Source organism: Nannospalax galili, unplaced genomic scaffold (assembly GCF_000622305.1).
Source record: "Nannospalax galili isolate Female #2095 unplaced genomic scaffold, S.galili_v1.0 scaffold39, whole genome shotgun sequence".
NCBI lineage: Eukaryota > Metazoa > Chordata > Mammalia > Rodentia > Spalacidae > Nannospalax > Nannospalax galili.
Window position 1 is genome coordinate 7059635 of NW_008346683.1, and position 14424 is coordinate 7074058.

At 50.1% G+C, this 14424-nt stretch overlaps 1 protein-coding gene and 1 pseudogene across 2 annotated transcripts in view; both read right to left on the bottom strand.

Moving 5' to 3' along the window:
• The window catches only part of Chst11 (carbohydrate sulfotransferase 11), a 248114-nt gene that overhangs the window by 89260 nt on the left and 144430 nt on the right, over window positions 1-14424 (bottom strand). The window lies entirely within an intron of this gene.
• LOC103742135 overlaps window positions 14117-14424 on the bottom strand; it is a 1290-nt pseudogene continuing 982 nt past the window's right edge.

Sequence of the window (14424 nt, forward strand, 5' to 3'; positions counted from 1 at the left end):
CTCCTCCCCCCTTCTCCCTCAGACCCCCCTTCCTCCCTATGTCGCCCTTCCTCCTCTTCCCCTTCTTCCTTTCCTCCTTCAATCACTGCTCCACTGTGCATGAAGCCCCTGCAGGCAGCCACACGGTTCGCCTCCCTAGCCTGATTTCAGCTGCTTTTAGAGCACAGCACTTGGAGTTTAGAGTAAACCATATTGAAGTCTAATCCCTGCTCTGCTACTGATTTTTTGACCTCAGGCAGGATGCTGAGCCTTCCAAACTCATTCTGCCTTGCTTGAAACAGACTTGTAATAACATGTGCCTAACAGATTGGCTATAAAAATTAGAAATACTATGTGCAAAAATGCCCTGTAATGTAATACATTGACCCATACATGGAAAATACTTAACACGTGATAGTTAATACTACTGTGTAATAACTATTAATAAGCACCCTACACACATCGACAGCAAGGAGACCAGTTACTTCTACTGAAACAGCAGCCTGATGTTCTAAAAATTCTGTGGTGGTGGTGGTAGTGGAGCTGGAGAGATGGCTCAGTAGGTAAGAGCACTGGCTGCTCTTGCAGAGGACCTGGGTTCAGTTCCCAGCACCCACATGGTGGCTAACAACCGCCCATAACTCCAGTTCCAGGGAGTCCAACACCCTCTTCTGGCCTCCACAGGTACTGCATTACATGGGTATATTCACATACATGAAGGTAAAACATTCATACACAAAAAAGAAAAGTTAATTGATTAAAATACTGTAGGGCTGAATGTGTTGGGGATCCTCTGTCCCCTCTTCTGTTGCCTTTCTCTCTTCCATAGTGCCTTGTCTCCCAGGGCCCTGACAGCCACACCCAGATCCACCTAGCTCCATGCTGGCAGCAGGCTGATCTTAGTCTCTGTTGCTAATATGAGGAACTGGCAGAAAATCAAGGTAGGAGGAGACTCAGGGGACTGAGAGAGGTCAGGGTGGATCTCTTTTGCCTCATCTGTGGTTCCACCAGCTTTGGTACACTGTGCCTTCAGGTTCAAGGCTGCAGTGGCATATCTGTGTCCTGTCTAAGGGTGTCCCACATCTGTGGGGTCTGAGTCTCTGCCCATATATTCACCAGTGTGCCTTTCATGAGCTGCTCAAGTTGAATTCTATTTCTGGTCAGACTCTGCTAACCCAGTAAGTCACTCTGGCAACCCCCTCAAGGGATCATCTATACAAATGTGTGAAGGGATTGATGCCCAGCTCAGGGCACAGCCCCAAATGAGCACAGGGCTTCTAGGCTGTGGCTTTGAAATCCTGCTGTGAAGCTACATCAGGGAATGTGGTTCCCTTAACAGCAAAACGGTGGAAGCAATACAGATGCCCAACAACAGGGGATGGGCTGGGAGGCTAATGCTGAGGAACTAGGGTGGTGTGGGGTCATGTCCCAGAGCGGCTCTGCATGACTGTCACTTCTTGGTACAGTCCCTTCCAACCAGAAACAGTGCAGGCCTGTGTATTAGATAGACTCCTGCCCAAATGGCAGCATCTTTGACTCCCAAGACTGGGTCACAGAGAACACACATCTCCCCCAGCTGGCTCTCTCAGACCACTCATTCAGGACAAAGCCAGCCACCATTTTGGGAAGACATTTGAGAGTTCAGTGGAAAGGACTGGGAAGAAGCAAGGCTGTGACCACCATGTGAGGGGGCTACCTGAGGTGTGGGGCTACCTGAGGTGTGGGGCTACCTGAGGTGGGGGGTTACCTGAGGTGGGGGGCTACCTGAGGTGGAGGGCTACCTGAGGTGTGGGGCTACCTGAGGTGGGGGGCTACCTGATGTGCGGGGCTACCTGAGGTGGGGGGGCTACCTGAGGTGGAGGGCTACCTGAGGTGTGGGGCTACCTGAGGTGCAGGGCTATCTGAGGTGCGGGGCTACCTGAGGTGCAGGGCTACCTGAAGTAGGTGCTCCAGCATTCATCCAGCCTTCAGGTGACTTTGGCTCTGGCCACCATCTGATCACACCCCAAACTCAGATCACAGATCACCTGTAAGTCAGCAATGCTCGGAAAATGTGTGATATAACAATGATGGTGGTGGTAGTGCTTGTGTGTGCATGTGGAGGTCAGAGGTCAGCACCGGGTGTCCCCCACCCCCCATCACTCTCCACCTTATTTTCAGGGTTTCTCACTAAACCTGAATCTCATGGATTCATCTAGGCTGGCTGACCAGTGAGCTCCACAGATCTATCTGCTGCCACACCCAGATTTTTAGAGGTGAGGGGGAAACTAAAGTCAGGTCCTTTACCTACTGCGTTCAATGATGGGGTTTTTAAGCTGCTAGGTTTTGCTTTTGTGATACTGGGGGGCGGAACCCTGGACCTTGTACATGCAAGTGCTCAGCCACTGACTTTTATCCCCAGCTTTTAAACTGCTAAATTTTGGGAGTGATTTGTTTTATTGATAGATAAAATCTAAACAGCAATATCACATAACAGATAAAACTCTTATTTTTGGAACAATATTTAGCAAGGTAAAAAAAAACCTGTTAGGTCTACTATTTTAGAAGAAGTAGGTATAAGATTTCATCTCATCTTTTAAATAATGCATATTTTGTGTACTCATCAAAAAGACCATTAGAAGATAAATTTAAATGTTTGCAATAATTACCTTTGGGCAGAGGAATTTAAGTGTTTCTAATTTTCTTTCAGTCTTTTTATATTTTCCCAAAATGATCATTTTACAATCTAAAAAAGTGTGCTTAAAAACATAGCTTTCTGGATTTATTCTTTAAATGGAAATTTTAAATTTTATTTTACATAAAGTGAAAACATATGGCTCCTTTTCAAAAGGAGCCTGTGGATGTCCATGAGACACAATCCACAAATGGAAGTGTACCTTGTGAGCCTCCCTCAGCTCTTCCAGGCTTCTTCCCTGTGGGTATCACCTGAATTGACTGCCACACAACAGTCCAGGTCTTCCACAGTCTCAGGGACCCAGGGGAAGGGGCGAGACCCTCAGGAGGCTCTACCTAGCATCACAGCCACAGGCTCTATATTCAGGCTTACTGAATATCTCCTGTAACAGAGCTCAGCTCCACATGAGACAGCCTGTTCATCCCGGAAAACCCTCTGCTAGAAACATCTGGGTGAACTGAGCACTGTCCCCTACTGATGATCGCTCATTCAGGAATACACAAGAGTAGCTGGGCTGCAAATCCACCACAGCCATATGGTGCTTTGTTCCTGACTGAGCAGCACAGCAGCTGGCACACAGCAGGTGCACAACACCTAAGTGATAACTGAACAAAGGAAAGGATGGAAGAACTCTCAGCACTTATCAAGCCTCCCAGCCTGGGGATTCATGCTTGACTCTAATACCTGGGGCCCTAGCATCAGGCCTATAAAAGAAACAATAAAGATGAAGACCAAGAAGCCCTGGGAAGTTAGAGGCCAAATCCCCAAATCCTTGTGCTAATGGATTTGGAGGTAGGGGCCTCTGGAGGAGATTAGGGTTAGATGAGGTCAGTGGGTGGGGCCCCCATGATGGCATTAGTGGCTCTGTAGGAAGAGCTGGCTCCTTGCTCTATCAGGCTGCAATAAGAAGCCCTCCCCAGAAGCCAAGCAGAAGCCAGCACCGCACTCCTGCATATCTAGGACCCAAAGCCAAATACACATCTCTTCTTTATAAGCTACGAAGCCTCCAGCATTTTGTTACAGCCACAGCAAATGGACTAATGCACAGGGAATGCTCACTGAAAATGTGATACTTAAGAACAATTAGGAGGAACAATAAGAACAATAAGAAGTTGGCTCAGTAGAGGTGATAAGGGAAAATCAGGCAGGCAGGTGAGAGTGGAAAAGAAGAGGCCACTAGGAGGGGTTGGAGCAACAGGAAAACACAAGTGCGGGGGTGGGGGGTGGGGGGTAGGCATGCATACCAATGAGTGAAAGAGGCTGGTCCTGCATGTATGAACTACAGGAGGCCCTGGTTCCAGCAGAATGCTGGAGGGACATGCCAGGGCCACCAGCCAGGCCCACATGCTGAAGCCACCATGCCAGCCAGTGTGACCATGGCCACTGACAGAGCCGAAAGGAGGAGCCAGGAGTGAGGCTGCCTGCTGGAGGCCCAGCCTGGAGTACGGAAACATGTCCCTTCAGGATGGAGACCTGGGCTCAGTGACATCTGCTTCCGTCTGATGTTTTTTTTCATTTGAGGTTTGTTTATCTTTTCATTTCCTAGTTTAATTTCCTTTAAATAAAGCTCTAATCTTGTCTTGGCTCACCTCATGGGAAAAGGGATTAGTCTACAGTATGGACAGCGGGCGGGGAGCAGGAAGGGCTCACCCGGAGGGGGCTCACCCCTAGCAGGCAGCAAGAGCACCTCTGGAGTTCAAGGGGACAGACAGGAACCTCCTCCCTCCCCAAAGTCACAAAGCCACCGAGCCACCGAGTCCCAAGCTTGGGAGGCTTGATGCTGACATTTTCCAGCTTCTCACTCCCCAGCTGACATTTCTAGAAAAGACATCCTCAGCTTGGCAGCCAGAAGCAAAGTCGAACCAGAGCACAGAGCTTTCTGGATCTGCGCCTGCCACTGATGCTGAGGGTTTGTTAAGCTCAAAGCCATCACTCTTTGAAGACTGCTGGTACCTTCCTTGCTTTAGGAAGAAGAGATGACAGCCGGAAACAAGTGCCAGTAAATAAAAGGGTTGCAAGGCTGAGACAGCAGACAGACTCTTCCCCCAGGGGAATGGTGTGTGACTGCCACCAGGGTAATTCAGGGTGGGCAATTGGGATAAATGCTCCACATGAGTCTTCTTACACATGACCAGGCAAGATGGGGTTCACTGAAGAAGTTACCCCACCTGTAAGCTTGCCCAGACACCCCCATATGAGCCTTTCACCATGAGAGCTGTGGGTGCGTTTGATGAAATTTCCCATTCTAGCAGGGGCAGAAACTCTAGCTGGGCAGACGGCAGATCCCCACTCCACAGCTGTTAATGTCACCACACTGCAGGCAGGTGACTTTTTGCTCTTTGAAGCTTCAACCTACAGTGACAATACCTTACACAGCAGGCCTTCAGATCACAGATTTTACATTTGCAGATTCAATAGTCTGCGGATCAAAGTATTTGGGAAAGAACTGGAACTCAGCGTGTCTAGGTTTTTTATTTTATTTTATTTTTTTATTTTTTTTTTGGTGCCAATTCCCTGAACAAATAGGAGAGCCACTATTAACATGGCTTTCACGTTGTGTTAAGTGTTCTCACCCATCTAGAGGTGGCGTCAGTGCTGGGGGATGTGTGTCGGTTGTGTGAAGATGAGGCATCCTTTCATACAAGAAACCTGAGCATCTGAAGATATTAGTGTCTATGAGGTACTCTAGGCAGGCTCTGTGGATACCCAGATGAGTGTACACTGTACCCACAGGCACACACACATACACACACACACACACACACACACACACAAATGTGCACACATAGGCAAAACTCTTTATGAGGATACTTTTATGCTTGCACATGTGAGGTATCTGATATTTTCTTGGTGTGTGTGTGTTCTAATGTGAGCACATTTACATATGTGTGGGTATGCGTGCATGGAGGCCAGAAGAAATCTTGAGTGCCATTTCTCAGGTACCATCCCATCTTGCTTTTTTAACAAATATTTTATTTATTATTTTTATTTTATGTATAAGAGTGTAATGGCTGCACATTTGTAAGTACACCCATATTGTGCAATGCCCATGGAGGTTAGAAGAGGACATCAGATCCCCTGGAACTGGAGTTATAGATGGTTGTTAGCTGCCATGCTGGTGCTGGAAACTGAACCAGGGTTCTCTGTAAGAGCAGCCGGTGCTCTTAACCCCTGAGCCATCTATCTGTCCAGACTCCCACCTTACTTTTTGAGACAGTCTCTTCACTGGCCTGGAACTCACCAAGTAAGCTAAGCTGGCTGGCCAGGGAACCCCAGGGATTCTCTATCTCTGCCTCCCCAGTGCTGGGATTACAAGCATGTGACACTGTGCCCATTTTTTGTTTGTTATGTGGGTTCTGGTGATGAACTCTGATCTTCATGCTTACCAGGCAAGTGTTTACTGACAGAGCCACCTCGGAGCCCTGTCCTCTGATGCTTCCTGCTTTCCCTGTCCTGTTCTCTCCCCCAGCCCCTCCATTCCTCCCTGTCCCTCCTCCTTGACCTCTGTCTTCTTTTTCTTCTTCCTTCCACACACCTTTGTCACCCCTTCCAAAGTTAGTTAGGGCCCATTCCACTGCTTTTTTTCTAATGGTGCCAGCATACAATGGCAGACTGCCACCAGGTGCTTGGGTTCCTCTGACCATCCTGTGGGCATTTGTGTTGTGTCAGGCCCCCAGCTGGGCACTAGCAGATGGTGCAAATCCTGCCTACAGTGCCTGGCCTCAGGAAGCCTCTGGTGGGAATGGACATGCAGGAAATCTGTGATGGTGACACCTGACTGGGGAAGTGCTTGGCATAGAAACAAGAGGGAGGAGGGATGGTTTTCTGAGTTCCAGAAGGTGGAACAGGGTAGATGAAGTGTACCCTCATGTCTCGCTGTGTAGAAGGTCAGAGGAAAGAGAGACACCCAAAAGGAATAGTGGACACAGACTCTAAGGCTCGGAAATGCAAATTAGAGGGAGGCAAAGGCCAAGGGAAGACAGCGGCAGCACAGGAGGCGCCATCCCAGCTGGCTGGCAGTGAGCTCCACATTTGGTCACACTTGTGCTGTCACACACTATTAGCCTGAGGGACCCATAGGAAGGTAAGGGTGCTGTCACAAGCCATAGAGAAGTTAAGTGGCTTGTCCAAGGTCACACATCTGGCCAGTGGCAGAGTGGAGTGATACTTGGGCTTTTATAATACCTCTAAATAAGTATGCGGTCCCCAAGCTGAGTGCCTTTGCACCTGAACTGAGACAAAGGATGTCACAGAGGGGAGGGTCCCAGAGCTCCTAGAGGAGCCTGTGATCCCCTCTTCCAGTTCTTGAGGCTTCAGGAACCGATCTGGGAACTGGGGTGACCATGACCATGGTACCTAAACCCTGTGGCACTTCTTGGTAAATGACATCCTCAGCAAGCATAGGCTACAACAGCATCGATAAACTGAATCAAGGCCGGCAGTCTACCTGCTGGGCATGGAAACCACAGGGTGAGCCGCAGAGATGCTGGCAGAGGTGGGACAAGGGTGGGGGCTGCCGAGCCCTGAGAACTCCATCACCAGCAGCTACTCCACGCTGAGAGATCACCAAGCCACATCCCCACAGGAGCTCCCTGACTGCTTCTTAGATGAAGCCAGAGCTAGCTGTGCAGCCCACTGCAAGGTAAAGTGGGGAACATCAAAATTTGGCTGGGAGTGGTGCTAGACGGTGTGGCCACAGACACATCCTCAGCTGCGTCACCACCACACACAGGAGCTGTGAGTCATCCACGCAGGCATTTCCAGTCCCTGTTCATGAAACTCTGCCTACTTTTTCCTCTCTGCCTCTGCACAGGCTCCTGCCCTCTGTGTGTCATTTGGACTCTCACTACGTGCAAAGCAAAGATTAGAGGGGCGGACCAAGGACTGGGATGCGCCCTCCATGGGACCTGAGCTCAAGTCCCTCTGGCTCCAGTATCACCTAATGACAGGTTTCTTCACATGTGATGTGTCAAAGGGCAGCAGAAGTGTGGAATCGCTCCTTAGTGTCACTTCTGCCCTAGCTCTGCAGAGGGATGGCCTCCCAGCCCGTCAGTCAGTCGTCAGTCAGTCGGTGTCAGTCAGTCATTCCTCATACATTCATTCATTCACTCACTCGTGTTCGTTCATTCAATTCACTTACCCATTGCCTCCTGCTGGCCCCGCACTGGCTTAGCCCTGCACCTAGTCAGCGATCAGTCTTCAATCTGTAGCAGATGAGCCTCTCCAGCTTCCCTGCCTTGTCCCTCCCTGTCCTTTGATGGATGGATGATGCACAAAGAAGTGCAGGCCACATGAGCAGCGCTGAGGTGAGCAAGCAGAGCCCTGGCTGGGGAGGGCCGTGCTCCCTGTGGCAGTGAGAGTGTGGGGGCCTCAGGAGGTGAATGTTGGTTTGGAGACAAACAGGTAGAAGTGGCGGGGGTAAGCCGCATAAGTGACGGGACAGACGCTGCCCGAGCCATCTGAGAACACAGGGGTGTCCTCTCAATATGGGGATGCAGTGGCCTCGGGTCCAGGAGAGGGTCTTGATCCCAGGAGGTTGCAAAAGCACACAGAAACCAGACAGAAGAAACATGTGGGCAAAGCACAGTGCAGGGTAGCCTGTGAGCCACTGTGGCCCTCAGAAGAGCCCTGTGCTTCCTGAGAGCAGCTTGGGACCCAGAGATCTGTGGCCAAGCTGCTCTGTGCCCCTCACTTCCTTCCCTCGGCTGTCACCCAGTCTAGATTGGCCACTGCACATAGTGACTCTGGGTCCCCAAGGAAGAGGCAGTCACGCAGTTCTTGGTCACACATACCCGCCACACATCTGCAAGCATCTACTGAGTGCCCATGAGATGCCAGGGATCCCAGAACTGTGTCACCAAGACAGACGTGCCCCATCACCCATCCTCTCAGACTTGGGATGGAATGGATCAGGCACCAAGTAACAAGCTGTCATTATTTGCCGGCCCTGTATTCTGAGGACAAGCCCCACAAGGACAGAGGCTTGTGTCCGTTCTGTCCCTTGACATGTTACAAAGCACTAGAGTGGCCTGGCACACAGTAGGTGCTCAGTGAACACATGCAACATGAATGAAGTACTCTCAAAGCAAAGTAAAGAGGGCTGGGATGGGGCTCTGGGGTAGAGCGCTTGCCCAGAATGTATGAGGCCCTGGCTCCCATTCCAGCATAGAAAAAAAAAATTAAGATAAAAGAAAAGCCAGAAGGCATGGTGAGACTGTGGATGGGAGGCATCAGCTGGCTGGGGACATGGATGGCAGCAGGTGTCCCTGTGATGGGATTCTGAAGAGAAACCAGAGGCAGGCAGGGAGCTAGAGTCATAGGTCACTTAGAGTCATATTCAAGACCGAAAAAATAAAATGAACTTTCTAAAGAGTCTAAAATCTGGAAAACATGCTCCGCTTTCCAGTTCCCTGCCTCCATCCACCACTGGTTAAAAAACACTCAATTCTATCTATTCACAGAATAACGTGTGCCTTCCTTTAATTGCCTAGTCGAAGGCAGTGAAGAAATAATGAATTATTGCCCCAAATTTAACCCGTGTTAAGGAAGAATTACAAGGCCGTGTCAGCTGGTGTTCCTGGCACACCCAGGACAGATGATCGATCTTGAAAGCCAGGCAGCTGCCTACTTCCCTGCCTTGCCTTGTTCTTGACTTTACACCCTGAGGGAGAAGCCCTGTCCTCCCTTCCCACCAACACACCCTGAAAAGTGGGGTGCAGCCTGGACCGCATGATGCTGATAGTTAGAAATGTTGTCAGCCCCTGCCCCAAAGCCATGGGGTCATCACTACCACAGTTCCCATCCACTCCCCAGCAAAGACCCTCCACCGACTGCCCACATTGCCCAGAGAGGAAGGCGTTTCTTTACATCAGGACCAGTTCCATGTTCTGGGAAAACAGTGGGATGTTTGTGCCCCCATAAAAAGAACAAAAAGGGTGGGTGCCTCCTGTAGAACCCTGATCAGCCTAGAGCTGAGGGACAGGGACTGAGGGACAGGGGTCATTTCAGATCAGACTCAAACAAACTTGGAAGATTTAACAAATTCATTTGAATAAGTTAAGGGGCTAGATCTTTGGAACCCTCAGAGTCAGGAACCAATCCCATGGGGTAACCCCAGAAGCTCCTCAGTTAGAGAATTTCTTTTTCTTCACTGTGAACTTTGAAAACTCATATCCAATGACAAATTCCTAGGAGACCAGCCTTGAGCTCTACTGTCTAGTACTTCCTCTCATCCTCAGGGCTCAGTCTTCCCCGCCACAGCCCTCTCTACCTGAGCTGTTCATGAGCTTGTCTTAGGAACAGCCAGTGGGCAGGAACCTCGTCTCAAGTTCCAGTCTTCTGTACATGCTAAAGAAACCCAAATCTTACCTCTACACCTCTACTCAAACTCATCTCCTGTCTCCTCTCCTGCTCCATTACCCTATCTCTACGTACACAGTTTGGTACAGGAGCCCCAGCCAAGAGCTGGGGTGAGATCCTCTTCCCAAACTGGGTGCGATGCGATGCCTGATGGGTTGTGTGTCACAGAGCTCTGTGCCTTCCCCAGTTCTGTCTGTTTTAGAGGGAGGGATCAGTGCTACATCCATCTTAGACTCTCTCACTTCCTTCCAGGGCCTCTGAGGCTTCCTGAAGTCAGCTCACTGAAGCAGAGTGGGGACAGGAACTCACATGCAAGCACGTTCATAAGGGCCAGTCTGGCTTTCTTAGTGCACAACCTGTACAGCTGCCTGTGGCTCTGAACCACAAGGCGTTGGTTTCACATTCTGCAGTCCTTATCTTGAACGTCTCAATCATCTACAGAAAGAGGCTCTGAGTTTTCATTCAGCACCCAGCCCTGCAAATTAGGGAGCCAGTTGTGGGGAACTCCCCAGGGAGGTGGAGAGGCCCAGTGGGGGTACGCTATCAGGCTTCACTGCCATCTCAAACTTGATTGTACAAGCTCTCCACATGGCGTCATTCCTTTGAATTTGCGCTAGATCAGTGAGCCAGGATGAGGGTCACTCAGGAACAAGCTGGTCTTCAGCTCTGTCCATCCTGGGCAGATGTGTAGGCTGTGCTGGTGGCCAGTAGAGGCAAGGCATGTGGATGCTGGGGAACTCCACCCAGCAAGTCTTGGGGGGAGGCAAGAGGGTCAAGGGCACTGGAGGTCTCCATGACCAATGTCAATGAAATGACTTGAGTTGAATCATCAGATGCTGTATGTGAGCTGGAGAGAAGTGTGGACGACTTGCCCAGGACCTGCTGAGAATGTTACTGGACAGACTGTGTCATCTCTCCCCACCAGCAGCATTCACGACCTGGCACCACCATCTCCCCTTGAGAACCCATGAAGGTGCATCTTCCTGGGTTGTGAAGGGCACCCAAGACTCAGTAGCACATTGACACCTCCACTTTGGGCCAATTCCTAGGCTGTCCCTTCTACTGCAGTGCAATGGCAGTTTATATCCCTGTGAGCCTCAGGGTGGCGTGCCAGGCCCTCTGGGCCTTGCTTTGGAAGGAAGTCTGCCTCCAGTGGATGGGAAGCGAGGTGCAGATACCGGCTTGCTCCCTTCTCCATTTTCCACTGGATAACTTTTTTTTCCCCACCTAGCCCAGGCCGGCCTCAAACTCACTATACAGCCAAGGATGATCTGAACTTTTGATCCTCCTGCTTCCCCCTCCCAAGTCTTGGGAATTACAGAATATGGTTTACGCACTGTTAGGGGTAGAGCCCAGCTTCATGAATGCTAGACAAACATGCTACCAACTGAGCTGCATCCCCAGCCCTTTTGGAATCCATCTTGATTTCAATTCCCGGTGAAAGGACTTCGAAGCTTTCTGCAAGATGAGGGATGACTCCTTTGCTCCGAGATGTTTTAATGACAGGAACTAAAGCAACTAGGGACACGCGCACCCACTTATCCCCAGCATGCGTGAGTAATTGCCTGGCATATTCCAGCTGCTTCCTGCATGCCGGCCCCGTGCATCTGGTGCTGGCATCTCTCCTTCGTAATGCCTGATTGCAAACTCCCAGGTGCTTTCAGCTGTCCGCCTTTCCCAGCTCCTTAGACTTCTCTCTCTAGCTGGTGGACTGTTTCCTAAGCATGGGTCCTGGGGGTCTGGATGCCGCAGATTCCTAGCATCTTTAGGATTCTAACCGCTAACGTTCATCCTGCACTCGCCACCTGCCAGGAATTGGTTTTGGCACATTCTATAAATCAACTCATTTAATCTACGCAACAAACTTTGGCACTAGGCTCTACTATGATTTCTACTTTACACATGAGGCTGTGGGGGCACAGAGAGGTTGAGCAACTACCCAAGGTCACACAGCTAGTGTGGCAGGCAGACTTCTAGGTGGAGCCTTAGGGTTCCTGCCTTGTATGTATGCTCTATGACATCTTCTGCCCTGGGGGCTTAGATAGGAAGTGAGTATGATGGGATGTCACTTGTGATTCAGCATATGGCACCAGGACAGGACTTCTGCAGATGTAACTGAGATCCTTCTGTGACTGAAATAATCAGGAGTGGTATGTATTCGGGGTGGACTGAACCTAATCAGGCAATAAGCCCTTTAAGAGACTTGACCTCTGAGCTCAGAGAGAATGAAATCCTGGGTTTGACAACTGTGTGGGCCTGGAAGATTCCACATTTCACAAGAGCTGTGACCTGATGGTCTCTGACGTGGTCTGGTTAGTGAGACCCTGAGCAGGGTATAGAGACCCAGTGACACCACTCAGACTGTTCCTGGCCTGGCCCGGCCCACTTTTTGCTGCTACAACAGAATGCTTGAGACTGCGCGAGTTATAAAGAATGAAGGTTAGTTTGGCTCACAGTTCAGAAGGTGGGAAGCCCAAGCTCTGCTTGGCTTCTGGGGAGGACCTTGAGCTCTCCAATGGGTGGTAGAAAGCAGAGGAGTGAGAGGATGTGTCTGGAGGACACAAAACAGGAAGAAAGTGCCTCCTAACAACTAATGCTCTCAGGGACTACCTGGTCCTCCAAGAGGAAGAACTCCCCAGGAAACCACACTGATATACTCCAAGGAGCTGTGGTCCTAGGACCCAAGACCTCCCAATGCTGTGACACTGGGGACCCCACGTCACCAGGGGCTGTGGTTGGGGTGGCCTGTTCAAATTGTAACACTGTTCACTAAAACCGTGGGGTTCGGGGAAAAGTTGGGACGTGTGTTGCCATTTGTTCCAGTCACAAACCCAGCAGGTGCTGGTTAGGGTTGGAACACATGCAGGTGGCCTGGCCCGTGAAGGCCCCTTGGCCCCTGTGCTTTGCTACTCTAAAGGAAGGTTGAAGGACCTGGTCACAAGTCTTTGCTCCCATGAAGCATGGGGTAAAAGAGCCCCACCTGAGCTGCCAGCCTGTCTGTTCACCAGTTCCTTTCAGGTACCAGGCACAGGGGAGGGGGGATAGCACTGACCTCACTGACCAGATGGTGTGAAACAGAGAAACAAAGAAATACTGGACCTAGAGAACAGAACCTTCCCTGAGACCTTATGGGTATCCAGTGAGGCACAGTGAAGAGTATATGCAAAGGCCCAGGGGCAGCAGCAAGCATGCCTGAGGAACTGTAGAGCTGGAAGGAAAAGACAGGGGATGAGGCTGGGGAGCAAGAGCTGGGCTGGCTCTCTGGAGACACTGCCTCTGGGAGAGCTGACAGGAGCCTCCACCAACAGGAATGAGGAACTCCACATTCCAGGGAGCATCCATGGCCCAGAGGCAAGATTCCTGCTTTCCAGAAGGGACCTGGAGGTGTTTCAAACCCAACAAGCTTTGATGGGCTTGTGTTGTGCCTGACAGCCAAGAATAGAAATCCTTTGCCCTTTTCTTCTTTTGAACGTGGAAAACAACTCTAGGTGGCTGTCTGGATGTGAGCAGTTGGTGGGGCCTGTGGGGCAAGGGCCTGGCCGCCTGTTAGTGTGTGGTAAGCTGGAGATAAACTCCTGCAGGAGGCAGACAGAAGGACTAATGGACTGAGAACAAACAAAGCCTCTAGTCTCCTGACCTCTCACCTCCTGTCCTTTTCTTTCCTGTTGCTGTGATAAAATATCCCGACAAGAGCCACAGAAGGGGGAATGGGCCCATGTGGCTCACAATCCTAGGTTACAGTTCATCACTGTGGGGAAGTCAAGGCAGCAGGAACTTGGAGCAGCTGGCCACATCCAGAGAGCAATGAGTCATGGGGCATGTGAATGCTCAGCCAGCTTTCCCACTCTTACACAATCCAGGAGCCTCAGCGTAGGGAATGATGCTGCCCACAATGGGCTGGATTTTCCCACATCAATTAACACAAGACAGTTCCCCACAGATGTGCCCACAAGCCAACCTAACCTAGACAATCCCTTACTGAGACTCTGCCCAGATGATTCTAGATTGTTGACTGAAATTAGCAATTAAAACTAATCACACCTCCTTCCCTCCCTCTAGCCCTCCCTCTCTCCTTTATACTCTTCTTAGCAGTACTGGGGCTTGAACCCAGGGCCTTGTGACTACTAGACAAGCAGTCTTTTTTACTAGTTGATAGCTGCCAGGATAGGGAGAATCTTTTTTTTTTTTTTCTGTCAGTTCCTATGTTTTTATTAACTCATACACACTCATTTGTCTTCTGGTTTGTTGAAGCTGTAAGTCAGAGAGCACTTGCCATAGTAATGTTTGTCAAGGTGGCTGGCATGAAAACTCCAGCCCCACACTCATCAGAAGAGCACTCTCAACTAAGATGACTAATTTCCCCATTTTCTTTCTTTCTTTCTTTCTTTCTTTCTTTCTTTCTTTCTTTCTTT